We start from the raw sequence: 15,517 nt of genomic DNA, 5'->3' as shown, positions 1-15,517 counted from the left end.
GAGGTTGGGGAGGAACACGTAACATGTTGCAAGGTCCACCTTCGGTTGAGCTTCAACTTTCTGACAGATGGCCTCACATTATCCTCAAGCACCCTCTGGTACAATGAAGAATTCATAGTGGATTCTATGATGGTGAGCTGCCCAGGCCCTGATGCAGCAAAGCTGCCCCAAACCATAATATTTCCACCATCATGGTTTACAGTTGGTATCAGGTTCTTGTGGTCAAATGCTGTCTTTGGTTTTCGCCAAACATGTCTTCTGGTACTGTGGCCAAATAGCCCTACCTTTGACTCATCTGTCCAGAGCACATTGTTCCAGAAGTGCTGGTCTTTGCCTAGGTGTTCATTGGCAAACTTTAGTCTTGCCCTGATGTTCTTTCTGGACAGCAAAGGTTTCCTCCTGGCACACCTCCCATCTACATCAAATTTGTGCAGCCTCTTTCTAATGGTGGACTCATGCACTTTGACATCAACAGTGGCAAGAGCTACCTGTAGGTCCCGTGATGACATTCTGGGGTTCTTAGAGACTTCTTTCAGCATCTTGCAGTCTGCTCTCGGGCTGAACTTGCTGGGGCGGTCTGGCCTGAACAAGTTGGCAGTTGTTTGGAATCTTCTCCACTTGTAGATGATCTTCCGGACAGTCGAATGATTGATTTCAAATTGTTTGGAGATCTTTTTAAATCCCTTCCCAGACTCGTAGGCATCTATAACCTTCTTTATGAAGGCCTCAGAGAGCTCTTTTTATCTAGGCATGGTGACGCCGCACACTTCAACAACAAAGAGCAAACCAAACGAAATGTCTGAGATTTAAATAAGACAGGTTCCTCCAAGATCCTCTCTAACGATGTTCTAATCATTTGCACCTGAGCTGATGCACCTGATTCTAATTTTAGGTATTTGAAGTAGTGATAAATGTAGGGGTGTACTTACTTTTTCCACATGCGAAATTTGCATTTATGTTTATTTAAATTATACAATGGACGACAAAATGTAAATGTTTCATGATATTTGTTATATTATATCACCTTAATCTATCAATATTGTTGAAATGAAGATCAAATAGCTGTATGTTGAAATATGTTGAAAAAGTCAAAACTTTACATGGGGTGTACTTACTTTTTGAAGTGACTGTATATGTATACAGGGTGGTCCAGAAACGACTAGGTTTATTATTGTTCTTTGGTGCAAAACAAAACTTGATTACTTGTAAATGGATGTGACTGCTTCAACACGCACACGCATCATGTGATACGCAACAGTGTGAGGTGCATCACGTGATACGCAACAGGGTGAGGTGCATCGCGTGATACGCAACACAGTGAGGTGCATCACGTGGCATGGATCGGGGTGAGCTTCGCCCCATGATGACATTCTGGGGTTCTTAGAGACTTCTTTCAGCAGCTAGCGGTCTGCTCTCGGGCTGAACTTGCTGGGGCGGACTGGCCTGAACAAGTTGGCAGTTGTTTGGAATCTTCTCCACTTGTGGATGATCTTCCGGTCAGTCAACTGATTGATTTCAAATTGTTTGGAGATCTTTTTAAATCCCTTCCCAGACTCGTAGGCATCTATAACCTTTCTGAAGGCCTCAGAGAGCTCTTTTGATCTAGGCAGGGTGACGCCGCACACTTCAACAACAAAGAGCAAACCAAACGAAATGTCTGAGGTTTAAATAGGACAGGTTCCTCCAAGATCCTCTCTGATGATGTTCTAATCATTTGCACCTGAGCTGGTGCACCTGATTCTAATTTTAGGTGTTTGAAGTCGTGATAAATGTAGGGGTGTACTTACTTTTTCCACATGCGAAATTTGGATTCATGTTTATTTAAATTATACAATGGACTACAAAATGTAAATATTTCATGACATTTGTTATATTATATCACCTTTATCTATCAATATTGTTGAAATGAAGATCAAATAGCTGTATGTTGAAATATGTTGAAAAAGTCAAAACTTTACATGGGGTGTACTTACTTTTTCACGTGACTGTATATTGTTATGTCTGTGGGGTAGGCAGTGATATGTAGAGTCAGGTAGATTTGTATAGGTATGTGCTCCGGATGTCGGGTAAGAACCATCACCATTTAATACGTTTTATTTAGCCGAATGTCGGAGTAAGGTGTATCTTCATCCTTACTACGAGGAATGGGGCATGTTAACTAGTAAATGGATTATGTTAATTACCCTGTTCGTCAAACCTCAGTAATGTATGCTTTACCTCTTTTGGCACCGCACCACAGACACCAGTGAGGAAATGCCCATTAATTAAGCACACAGAAAAATAAAACCAGCCGGAAGCCAGACATCAACACTTGGGCTGACAACCCCGACTTGGCAGGCACACATCGCTCGGGCAGGCCGAGAGCCACGCCCAGAAGGAAAGTGATTGGGCGGGAGTTGAGCAACGGGAAGGTCGGGGTAAGAAGGGACTCGTGATTGGCCAGGGTGGATCAAGAAGCTACCCGCTGATTGGTGGAGGGAAGGCCGAGGAGGAAGCAGAGCACCAATTGCCATTACTACCGATGACATCAGAGGCGAGCAAGAAGCGGCGCGCTGATTGGTGGAGAAGCGCTGATGACGTCACGACCCAACTTTAAAAGAACTCGAGGACTGACATTTCCTTCTTCTTGCCCTCTTCTCTTACCCTCTGCTCTTGTCCTCTCTTTCCTTCTCTCTTGCTTGCCCCGCACGCCTTCCTCTGCCATCGACTCTCTCTCTTGGTTCCGGACTCTGGGTGAAGACAGTTGTGTGTGGACGTAGGGCTTCAGGAAGCGATCGGACCGACTGTATTCGGAGACACCACCGGGAACTGTGGTTCTCCCTGCAGAGGACGGGTGGACGAAGCGAGGCACGGCTGGAGGAGCGCCCTGCACGCGGCCCGTTCGCCTCGTGCGGGAGGCCTTCATCGAGGCCTAGTGAGGGCTATTTCGCGCCAATGCGCGCGCAACGTCGCCAGCACCCTGGACGATTTGACGATCCTGACGAGACCTCACCAGTGATCGGAGCTAAGTTACACACAAAATTATTTTCAGTTATCCTTTCCCTTCGTCTGTGTTCTAAGTCTGGTGAGGGAGCTCTCCTTTTTTTGGAACTCAGTTTTACCATCATGCTTTTCTTTGTCCCTGCATTCCATTTAAATAAACCTGTTTATTTTTGTACATTTTAAATCCGGTCTTTGTTTGAGTTTATTTTCTACAGGTTTGAGGACTGCGGCGGGACCACAGGTAAGCTCTTCAGCTTTGTCTTCTTCTTTCTTCCTCCCGCGCATATATAGTTAAATCCGCATTTGATCGTCACCTCCAAGTTAAAGCTTCCTATTGGCCATCCGTGACTCTCCTGGTGTTAACTGGGAGGGAATCGCACAACAAATGTTGTTGAGGAGTGGGATTTGAACCATCTGGAACAAAATGATGTCAAGAGTGCAGGATTTGTAACAAAAATTTTCGTAGTACCGAGGCGATAATGTTTTCAAAAATAGTCGATTGGTATCGAGAAGGGTGCAAACAGCGCGTTGCTAAATTTAAATTTTCTTTCCTGAGGTAAAAATGAATGCACGAGCGGGAGAACCGCTTCCTCACAGTGGATAGAGGGGGTGAGTGATATGGAAGAATAGGTAGGGGATGCTGAAGACTATGGAAGTGGGCCGAAGATAGAGGGATTTGAGAATATGAGTGAAACCTCCCCCATCGCGAGTTTTAGCTCACCACCCCCCCCCCTCCCCAACCCCCATGGGGGAGCAGGGAACAATGGGTACGACTGCGATACCCGACCAGGGCCTGGCTCAATTAATGAGGGAAATGAGTGAGCGAATAAATAACAAAGTGGATGCCCATTATGAAGAAATGGGAAGGATAATAAGGGGTGGGACTGAGCGATTGGAAGGAAACATTGCGGTAATAACACAAGACCTGGGGGAACGAATTGGCAAAGTATCAGGGGAAGAGATGGCATTGGAAATTGAAAAGGGTGCAACCCAGTCTGATAGACACGGGGCACAGAAGAAGCCATGGGTGGCAGAATTTGAAACAAAACGGGGGGAATTAACAGTGGGAATGGAAAAGTGTGCAGCCCAAGCCGATACGCTTGGGGCACAGGAGGGGGAATGCTGAGAGGTAAAGAGGGAAATTCTAATTTAAATGGGGAATGTTTAACGAAAGAAGACCTGGAAGGTTATCGGGCTGGTGTGGATGCCGGAATGCACCAACAGGAGAAATTTGATTTTTGCAGCACCAGGGCGGTGGTGCGGAGCAACAGGGGGTAAGAATTTTGGAGGTCCGTGTAACAGAACCAGACCAGGTGTGTATAAATGAAAACCTGTTGGGGCCAGCAGTGATTGGGGATAATGTAAAAAAAATGATTGGACACAGCGGCTGGACACCTGTGACAGTCCCATCGAGGAAGCGGTTGCTCAGGTCTAACAGGGTCTGGGGGATGAGGTGAGTCGGTCGGTTGATGAGATTGAAGTGACCGAGGGGACCCTCCTCACAAACCATGTGTGTACAAGAGGCTCTAAAATTGCATACCCAGCAGGGGGAGTGTTTTGGCTCCGAGCTAGATTCGGATGTGGAAGAGTCGGGAAATAGAACCTCGGAAGATCTGGTCCCGTAGGAAATTTGGAGCAGCTGCAGGGAGGGACAGAACAACCAGAGAAGGGGGTTGTTCTGCCCTGCGATTGGGCACACGAGGCCAAAATCTTTAAAAAAATTAATTTAAAATTACATTTAAATGGGAGTTTGATTTGGAACAGCCTTGAGGGAATTGGTCCCCGGGCTGCGGAATTCGGACCAGGAGAGGTCATTGGTGTCGGCCTCGGGGAGAAGTTGCCCCTTTCGGAATTTGGTTATGCCAGCCAGCTGGGGGGCTGTGCTGGCGAGATTTTGACGTGGGGTCCGACCATGGGTGACGTGGTACGACCTGGGTTCCACGGGGGGTCTGGTGGAGTGTGGCATCCCTTGTCCATGGGTGAGCCGCCCGTGCGAGTGTCTTGGGCCGACAGGGTCACCGGACCCTTGTGGGGGATTAAGACCTCCGGGGATCCGAGGTGGTTTCTCACAGGTACCTCGGATGGCGTATTATGAGGACCACTGGGGGCGGGGGGGGGGGGGGGGGGGTGTTGTAGGTCGTGCTTTGGTGGCAGCACCACGGATGGCCAACATGGGCCTGATGTGGTGACCGCCCTGGCATGCAGCCTGACAGCCTCTCCCTGAGACTCTGGGACAGCCAGCATGTGGTGACCTGCCAGGCTGTGCTGGTCTATGGACGCAGGTCGAACCGCATGGACAGGGAATGGATATAGCCCACCGGACAACCATTGGGGCATCTGTGAAATGTGACGGTGTGAGAATGATCTTCCACAGATGTTTCGCTGTGATTTGTGGACTCTCGGCTTGAGAAGAGAGCCATGGGATTGTTGAATCGGGAAGTTGTAACGAGCCGAGCATATGGGCCATGCTCGGCTGGCATGTGTATGAAGAAGCACCCTTCTTTGGTGAAATTAGTGAATTGTGAAAAAATATTTGGCATGAGTGATCTGAGGATTGGATGTAAATGTAAGGGTGAATTTTGTGAAGAGGAATGGTGGACACCACAGTTTTTTTTTTGTTTTTTTTTGTATACAGAGTCGAGGCTCGTGAAAGAGCTAACATTTATCAAACAAACAAATCAAACAAACAAGCAAACAAAGTATATAAAAAGGGGAGCGGTCGACAAGATGGGGAGAGAAGGGGAGGAAGCACACAAACACAACATTTGAGAGCAGGGACATCGGGAGATGTGTGGGAGGGAGAGGGCCTGGGGGGAGGCAGGATAGGTATAAAACGCAAGGACACCAAGGATTTCCAGGAAAGAAGTCAAACGTCATCTCAAAAAGTGGATTTGGGGTGAAATTAGCGGGGGTAGAAAAGATCAAGGTTTTGGATTGGGGAAGATAAGAGATGGTGGTGAACAGCCGTTTTAAAGACCTGTAGGGAGGAGTGGGATTGAAGAGAGTGAGGGAGTTTGTTCCAGAGGTGGGAGAAAAGAGGAATGAAGGAGTGAAGGTGAGCAGAGAGTCTTGATTTTGGCAGTTTAACCATAAGAGGGTTGCAGGCAGATCTTGTGCGACCTGTAGGAATATTTGGGGGACAGAGCCCAGAGAGAGCTGGGGAAGCAAGGCTGGAGAGGAGTCGGTAGAAGACAGAAAGACCACCATCCACCAACCTGCCTGCGGTGAGTAAGTGAAAGGCCCTCGGAGATAGCGTCATCGCAGGAGATTCCAATGATTCTGAACGCTTTGGTTTCAACAGCGTGAAGACGAGCTAGGTGTGAGGCAGGAGCACCAGCCCAGAGGGGAGAGCAGTACTCCATTGAGCTGCGGATGAAAGCCTTGTATGTGGTGAGGAGCTCAGGTGTGCCAAGGAAGGACTTCGCACGACGGAGGATGCCCAGTCGGCGACTGGCTTTGGAGGCCAGCTTGGAAATGTGGTTTTCCCAGGAAAGATCATGGCAGATAGTGAGACCCAAAAGCTTGAGTGACAGAACTTCTTGGAGAGGATTATTCAGAAAGTAGATGGGAGGGTTGTCCAGTCCGTCTTTTCAGAGAGACATCGTAAGAGTATGAGATTTGTCAGGATTGAAAGACATGTTCCACTTGTTTGCCCAGTCTGTGATTTTGTCCAGGTCTGCAGAGAGTGAGGAGGCTGCAGACTGCCGATCTGAGGGATGAGGACTGGAGCGGCAGAGAGTGGAGTCATCAGCAAAGAGATAGAGAGGATTTTCAAGAGAATCAGAGAGATCATTGATGAAGAACAGAAAAAGCACAGGGCCCAGAACACTGCCTTGGGGATCTCCAGCCTGAACAGGAAGAGGAGATGAGAGAAACCCATTCAGGGCCACACGTTGACTACGACTAGAGAGGAAATCCGCCAGCCATGCGTGGAGATTTCCATGGATACCAAAGGAGGAGAGTTTGGTGAGCAGAGCGGGGTGCCAGACCGTATCGAAGGCATGTGATATGTCGAGGGAGACGGCTCTAATTTCCTGTTTGGCATTGAGGACCTCCATCTATTGTTGAGACAGCAGAAGCAGCATGTCCAGAGTAGAGTGACCTGGTCTGAAACCAAATTGATGATCAGAGATGAAGCCATTGAAGAAGAGGAAAGATTTCATATCCGAAGCAATGATGGATTCCATGACTTTGCTGATAATTGGGAGAAGGCTGATTGGTCTGTAGTTGCTAGGATCTGTTTTTGCACCTTTTTGTGCAAAGCGGTGATGTTGGCTGATTTCCAAGCAGATGGCAGTTGACCTTGAGCAAATGAGAGGGTGAAGAGAACAGAGAGAGGGAGTGAAAGAGCAGAAGAACAGGATTTTAGGACCCGTGGGCTGATGCCGTCAGGTCCAGTTGCAGAATCAGAGTCGAGGGTTGACAGAAACTTTTCCACCTTGTCAGGAGGAAAGGACACGGAGTCCAGGAGCAGCTGGGTACGACTGGGTACGGTGGGTGCAGAGAGGGATGGGTTTGGGACACAAGATTTAGAGGCAAACACAGAGTTGAGGCATTCAGCTTTTTCACGTGCGGAGTCAGCTGTGTAGCCGTTTGAGGTAAGGGAGGGGATGGAGGGGGAACACACACCAGAAACAGATTTGACCAGACGCCACCAGGATTTGGAAGAGGGAGACAGATAAGAGAGTTCGGTCTTGAGAACGGAGAGATATTGTTTCCTGGCTCTCCTGAGGGTGGACACACACTTGTTTCGTGCTTTGTGAAAGGAAATGAGATTTCCTTCCGTTGGATTTGCTTTCCAGGAGACGAAGGCAAGTTGTTTCTGGGCAACAGCCTCACCACAAGATTCCGTGTACCATGGACGGGAGGAAGGGTATGACAACTGAAGACGAGATGGGATAAATCTGTGCATAATCAGTGGCACCATTATTGATCCAGGTGTGTAAGACCAAAGTGTTGGAGGCTGGGATAAAAATTGATAGGTTAGCAGGACACAGCCTTCAACTGGCTGCGGGGGCGACTGTGCTGATGTTTGGGACGCGGGGTTGTGGGGATGTAGTTGGGTAATCTGGGGGCCGGCGTGGTGCTGTGGGTGTCCGAGGTGTGTGGACCATGTCTTCTGGATGAGTCTCCTGGGGGAGCATGGCTGTCAACTCGAACCTGGGCATGGTCAAGTGTGGGTGGGCACTGGGGGCTGCAGTTGTGTGGACTGGGGGATGTGGGCGGTGCAGGGGACGTGATGAGGATGTCACACAATGCGACCGTTCCCCCCAGGACCGAGGTTTTTGGGAATGGTAGAGTTGGCAGCAGGTGCTCACCACATTGTCCAGCTGGGGCTAGTGCAGCCGTGTTCCTTGCAGGGAGGCCGAAGGACGGATGGTGGGTCGCACCCTTATGGACGCTCATGGGCCATGTTGGCGTTTCGACTGCTCGGCTTGTCCCGATGGCCCTTGCACGGTAGAGGTGCGGGGCTGTCGTGGCCAAATGTGGTGGTTTAGTAAAGGTCACTGTCGGAGGCGGATCCACATACCTGCCAGTACTGTGGGACAAAAGGAAATTTGGTGAATCTGATTGGTCCAATGGGAGAAATTTTTGGGATTCTGTGTGGTGGATGGCACTCTTGGACCCAACCAACCTGCAAGTACCTGCACATCAAGGTGAGGTAAGTGACTTTGGGGAGTACTGTCCCAGGCTTCAGGACTTGCTTATTTTAATTGGGACATGTAATTTGGAGTAGGGGGCGGGTGAGAGTGATGGCATGGCCGGTGAGGGATTGGAATGTGTGCCACAAAAGTGTCTTGTGGGTGGCGTTTGTTTTGTGGAGAGGTTTTGTGTTTTTGTGTGGTCGGGAGAATGGAAATTGAATTGTGATGGAATTGGTGTTTATTGTGTTTTTTTTTTCATGTGGTTAAAATGTGAATGGGGATTTCACATGGAAGCAGGCCATGGCAGCAACTTTTGGAAACATCTTTTTGTGACATCTTCTATGGAAATATGTGGTTGAGAATTGAATGGCAGCGGGGGAGGAAATGTTTTTATGGATTTTGTGGGTGGGAAAGGTGTTTGTGTCCGCAGGTACGGATCAAGCTCTGGAGGAGTGGTTGACTGCAGCCCCCGCTGCAGTAATTGCCCCTGGCAGCCAGTGGTGTCTGGAAATTGGGGGCCCGTCGATGGTGGGGGTTTGTTTGGGCGCCCTTGCGTATGAGACCCCCGGCGGCCCGTGAGGCTGTATGGAAGCCTGAGGTGACGGAGCCTGGTGTGTGGAGACCGCCCCTCCCCCCCAGTGGGACGATAGCATAAGGACCTGTTTGGCTGTCACGGGGCCAAGAGGTAAAGGGGGGGGGGGGGGGGAGAAGTCGTAAGTCGGGCGACTTGTTTTTGCGACTGCGGGCACCACAGCCTAAAGCACCCCCCACCATCTTGCTTGTACGCTACCTCCCCGCTGCCAGGTAGAAACGCACACACATGTGTATGACATCTATGCCATGGTCCTGCAGGGGGGATGAGGGGGGGGTGAAATATGTGCAATGTGCATAATGGTTTTGTGTTTTGATGATTTTGGAAATGTGTACGAGTGGTTATGGGTTTGTGTGAATGCATGGGGGAAAAATCCACCGAGCCATGTCACTCACCTGTAACACCAGGACAGGGCCCGTGGAAATTTGGGGTGCATTGTGATGGCCCCGCAGGTAACGTTGAGTCTTGTGGCATCCACCGGGGGACACGGTCTGTAGGAAGGGGTTGTACAAATGTTTTTATTGGAATTTTTGAATTTTTGATTGTTAAGTTTTGTGGTTAAGATAGGATTTGTGCTTTGTTGTTTTTCTCTTCCTCCCCAGGAGTTAGGAACGAGGATCCGAATGATTGTACATCTTTGCATGGTTGCTTAAGGGGGTAGAACGGTAAGGAGAATAGGTAAGTCGCTTCGGCTCACTTCCCACAGCTCTCCTGATTTATTTCATAGGTTAATTAAGTGTGAGTCGGTAAGTGGTAAGACTGGGATGGTAGCGCCTGCAATGAACCTTGCGGGGCTATGGTTCCGGGGGGTGGGAGGAGTGTGTTATGTCTGTGGGGTAGGCAGTGATATGTAGAGCCAGGTAGATTTGTATAGGTAGGTGCTCTGGATATCGGGTAAGAACCATCACCATGTAATAAGTTTTATTTAGCCGAATGTCGGAGTAAGCTGTATTTTCGGCCTCATTACGAGCAATGGGGCATGTTAACTAGTATAGGGATTATGTTAATTCCCCTATTCGTCAAACCTCAGTAATTTATCCTTTATCTCTTTTGGCAACGCACCATAGACACGAGTGAGGAAATGCCCATTAATTAAACCACACAAAAAAATAAAACCAACCGGAAGCCAGACATCAACACTTGGGCTGAGAGCCCCGACTTGGCAGGCACGCATCGCTCAGACAGGCCGAGAGCCACGCCCAGAAAGACAGTGATTGCACGGGAGTTGACCAACGGGAAGGCCGCGGTAAGAAGGGACTGGTGATTGGCCAGGGTGGAGCAAGAAGCTACCCGCTGATTGGTGGAGGGAAGGCCGAGGAGGAAGCAAAGTGCCGATTGGCATGGACCACCGATGACATCAGAGGCGAGCAAGAAGCGGCGTGCTGATTGGTGGAGAAGCGCTGATGACGTCACGACCCGGCGTTAAAAGAACTCGAGGACCGACATTTCCTTCTTCTTGCCCTCCTCTCTTACCCTCAGCTCTTTTCATCTCTTGCCTTCTCTCTCGCTTGCCCCTCACGCCTTCCTCTTCCATTGACTCTCTCTCTTGGTTCCGGACTCTGGGAGAAGACGGTTGTGCGTGGACGATAGGGCTCCAGGAAGCAATCGGACCGACCGTATTCGGAGACGCCACTGGGAACTGTGGTTGTCCGTGCAGAGGACGGGTGGACGAAGCCAGGCGTGGCTGGAGGAGCGCCCTGCACGCGGTCCGTTCCCCTCGTGTGGGAGGCCTTCATCGAGGCCTAGTGAGGCATGTTTCGCACCAACGCGCATGCTTCGCGCGCAACGTCACCAGCACCCCGGACGATTTTGATGACCCTGACGAGACCTCACCAGTGATCTTAGCTAAGTTACACACCACACAATTATTTTCAGTTATCCTTTCCCTTCGTCTGTGTTCTAAGTCTGGTGAGGGAGCACTGTTGTGATGTCCCCTCCATGTGAAGCATCAGTTGGACAGTTTATAGTTGAGTCAGTAATCAAACTCAGACCTGACAGCTCATCGGGTCCCTCTATACCATCCTTTCAGTACTTGATTCCTTTAGAGATGTAAATGTTACATGATTGGGCTATGCAGGGTATGTTTTAGATGGTCTTCAGATGGTTTTGTTTTTGGTTCCTTTCTTAATCCATTGAAGACTTTCCTCCACGATGACCTGGAGGCACGTCAGGACATTTGAAACGTATTTCAATGAAAGGTGCCTCGAGGCACCTTTCATGCAAATACAGACTTGGCATTTAATATGGAATATTTTTTTGTGGGGGTGAACTTACTTTTCAAGATGACTTAGAACCAAAAGTTCATTGGAATTATGTTGAAATTATTCTAGATTTTGTTCATGTGACCTTTAAAAGAAACAAAAACCACATTTGACATTTCGAAGCAAATAAATTGATCCTTGAAAGTGATGTAAACTGATATCGAACTCAATTCACGGACAGTACTGTGTTAAACTTCTGTGCGTTTTCCAGAAGTATCTCTTTATTTTGCACATTAGCCAAAAAAAATTTGAACAAAAACAAAAGTTAAATTACGACTGGGATTACGGACAGTAAAATTACAGTTCAGTACTTCGTGTAACCCCCACTGGCATTCAGGAGAGCACGTACACGTTGTATGTGTACGCATGCTGTTCACGCATGCTGTTCACGCATGCTGTTCACGCATGCTGTTCATGCATGCTGTTCACGCATGCTGTTCATGCATGCTGTTCACGCATGAACAGCGCGCATGCTGTTCACGAGATTTGCCAAGGTTTGGACAGGAATCGCTTGTCATGCAGTGACAATAGCCTGCTGCAATTCACGCACAGAGGCAGGCTGCTGGTCCAAGTTGTCGATTTGACGCGTTAATTCTGCCCACAAGTTCTCTATCGGATTCATATCCGGGGACATGGCAGGCCACCCCATATGCTCTACACCACGGTCAGCAAGAAAGTGTTGGATCATGCGAGCATGATGAGGCCGTGCATTGTCATCTTGGAAGACAAAGTTTCCTCGAAAGGCTGCACGAACAAATGGAAGCAATGTTTCTTCCAGAATGGCCCTGTGCTTGAACTGGTTCAGGTTTCCATTCAGAACAACCAGGTCAGTTTTGCCCCCTGCATGAAAAGCAGCCCAAACGGTCACCCCACCACCTCCAGCTTGGACTCTTGGCACTATACAATCTTCGTTGTAGGCTTCATGCACTTGTCTGCGCACTCGGATGCGGTCATCTTGACAATAGACCAGAAATCTAGACTCGTCACTGAAGATCACGTGATTCCAGTGTCCTGGCTGCCATTCACGGTGCTCTCTGGCCCACTGCAATCGGCGCTGGCAGTGTTGTCTGGTCAGACGTGGCTTTCTCAGGGGACGCCTGGCACGATAGCCTGCTTGAACCAGTCGTTGGTTGACTAGCCTTCTGGATACAGGCACATTTGTCAGTTGCTGCCACTCAGCCTTAAGCCGATTAGCTGACTTGGTACGGCCATTGCGGACTAACCGGTGCAGCTGGCGATCATCCCTCCTTGTGGTTCTGCGGGGACGTCCTGGCCTCGGTATTGGAGTAGGGACACCCCTCTGAGCATTTCGTTTCAGGATCTTTGACACCTGACCTTGAGTGATGCCATACTGCCAAGCAATAGCACGCTGTTTCATGCCGGAATTTCGTAAAGCCACCACTAAATGACAAACAGCATTGTCGAGTTGACGGACCATCTCCAGGGGAAGCGGCAATAACTTTTGTAGACGTGCAGCAGTTGTTTTCCACTAATACAGAACGCAACAACCCTTATATACCCGATTGTGAAGCCAATCGTCAAATGTACCTGTCCATACATTTTGTCACGCCACCTGTGATATAATCCTGTTATTGACTTCTTGCTGCGACAGACAATCAGTGACATGGTTCTTTTAACAAAGAAATCACCGAAGCGTAAAAGAAACTCACCAGATTGATATAGCGAGTTCAGAAAGTAAACCCAAGTCAAGAAAAAAAAATATTCCATATTAAATGCCAAGTCTGTAGATGCAAATCCTCATTGAACTGCCCAATTGGATTGGTTGTGGACGTAACAAGTGGCTCTGGTGTTAAGTGTCCCTCTGGGAGCCTTGAGATGTTATTGTGAAGTCTGGTTGGACGTTGTTCTCACTGCTGTAGTCTTTTGACATGGCCAGTTGTGCCTTCTAATGTTTGTGGCCAATTAGTGGTATAACTCACCTGATACGCAGAATCCCTCATTGGACTGCATTGTGTCATGCATCGCTATTGTGTGGTCTTCCTAATGTTTGTTCTCATTTCATGACTCACTATCATCAGACAATGAAGCCTTCCTACTGGGATGAAAGCGGTTTTTTAACATATACATATTTCAGAGAACGATATGTAAATAGGGAATACAAGTCGTTCTCCCCTAATATCCTCGATATTTGTTCCCCACTTAAGTCCTCCCCTACTTGTGTTCCCATTTGGGTTAGTCTTAAATCCTCCCCCTTATCCCGAGCATTCACTTCCAGATTATATTGAGTCATTGAATGAGATCAAACAAAAGGAAGGCCACACAAAGTGATACATGGCACGATATATAATGAGCAGATGTATTTGTGTAATTGGTATTAGTGTAATTGCTATCAGGAACGAAATACGGTGTCAATACCCCCCTTCCTGCTGAAGGTCCTGCTTCTTCTTCACGTCATGGATGGATGGGTGTCCTTGTCGTAATAGTAACACCTGTTCCCTCCTGGAGTGAAAAATGGGTGTCAACACCCACTCACTCCAGTTGAGGTCAGTGGTTAAACTACTTTCACTGTTCTCTATGTCCAGGTGAAAATCACAAGTCTTCTCCTCATTCTCACGCTGGTGGTGGGGTAGGGGGGGTGGAGGGGGGAGGAACGAAGGGGTGGGAATTATTTTGGCCCATAACCTGACCTTGGATAGCCCGAGCAGGTTTGCAATGTTTGGTGGAGTGCTTTCGATTCTATTCTGATCGATCATATACATACATACATACTTGCCTTATTAGGTCATGTCATCTCGATTCTCGAAGAGATGAACTTCTAAAATGGGTGGTGATGTCCGCGTGTCTGTCCATCCGGTCGTCTGTCCGTCCTTCCCCTTCCGTTAACTTTTTGCTATTTTTGCTACTACTCCCTTATCATCCTGTTGATTGCTCCGAAACTTGACACATGTATACAAAACATTGTCGCACACAATCGCTCGGGCTTAGATTTTTCCATTTTGGATCATTGGGGCTATCAGTGGGGGTTAACCCCCAACCTTTGGATCCCAACTCCTCCCTTATTTACCAACTGATTGCTCTAAAAGTAAAACCTAATGCAGCCCTTCTACTCGATAGATGCAGAAAATAGGGCAAAATGGAGAAGATTGTCATGGGGACCGCAAGGCTAACCCCCGCTCTAGCAGGGGAAATGGCCTTAAAATGCCTGTTGTTGTTGTTGTTGTTGTACTCGATAGTCCGTAGGATCGCTCCTGAAACTTCAGATCCCCTGAAATTTTGGATCCCTACTCGTTCCTTGTTTACCAACTGATTGCTCTGAAAACCGACACAACCGTTCGACTCGATGGTCCGCAGGATTTCCCGGTCTTAGATTCTTCGATTTTGTATCAGGGGGAATCCGCCAAAAGCAGCAGAGGTCTGAATTACAACCTCAAGAGATGACCGTCAGCCCAATCTTGGTTATTTATTTTATTATGATTTCGTTAAGAACTAATGAATTGTGGAAATTAAACAATTGAAACTATACGCCAGTATTGGTTGTTGTTGGTTGGTTTAGTACATCGGATGTGACGTCGTCTGGCGCATGCTCAGTTGTGCTTTTTGTCGCATTCATGATCTTCTTCCTCTTGGCTCTTTGATTTCCTTAAGCTTGGTGTGGTTTGTGTGAGCTCCCAATAAAGCTAGATCTATTCACAGAAACGGCGTGCTATGTGTGATCCGATGGAGTGAGAACACGAGAAGGTCTATCTCGGCTAACTGGCGATGCACAAATTCTAAAGATCACACTTCTGTAAATTAGTACATTTCCATTGTTTTGCCTTCAAATTTGTCATGTACAATGATAAACCCGGGGATGTTTCAGGATAGTTTCATGTTTATCGTATTAAGGAAGGATTTAAGTTGAGAATACATTTCAGGGATATTAGAGGAGTACTCAAGTCGGGAATACATATAGGGGATATTAAGGGAAGACCTCAGCGGATATATACCTAACCAAGTGGGGAACACATGTAGGGGATATTAGTGCGTGACCTTTGTTTTGTGGGGTTGGTAGAGTCACATATGGGAGACATCACACG

The sequence above is a fragment of the Myxine glutinosa genome, chromosome 14 (genome assembly GCF_964187855.1).
Source record: "Myxine glutinosa chromosome 14, kmMyxGlut1.1, whole genome shotgun sequence".
Classification (NCBI taxonomy): domain Eukaryota; kingdom Metazoa; phylum Chordata; class Myxini; order Myxiniformes; family Myxinidae; genus Myxine; species Myxine glutinosa.
Note: the sequence above shows the minus strand (reverse complement) of the source record.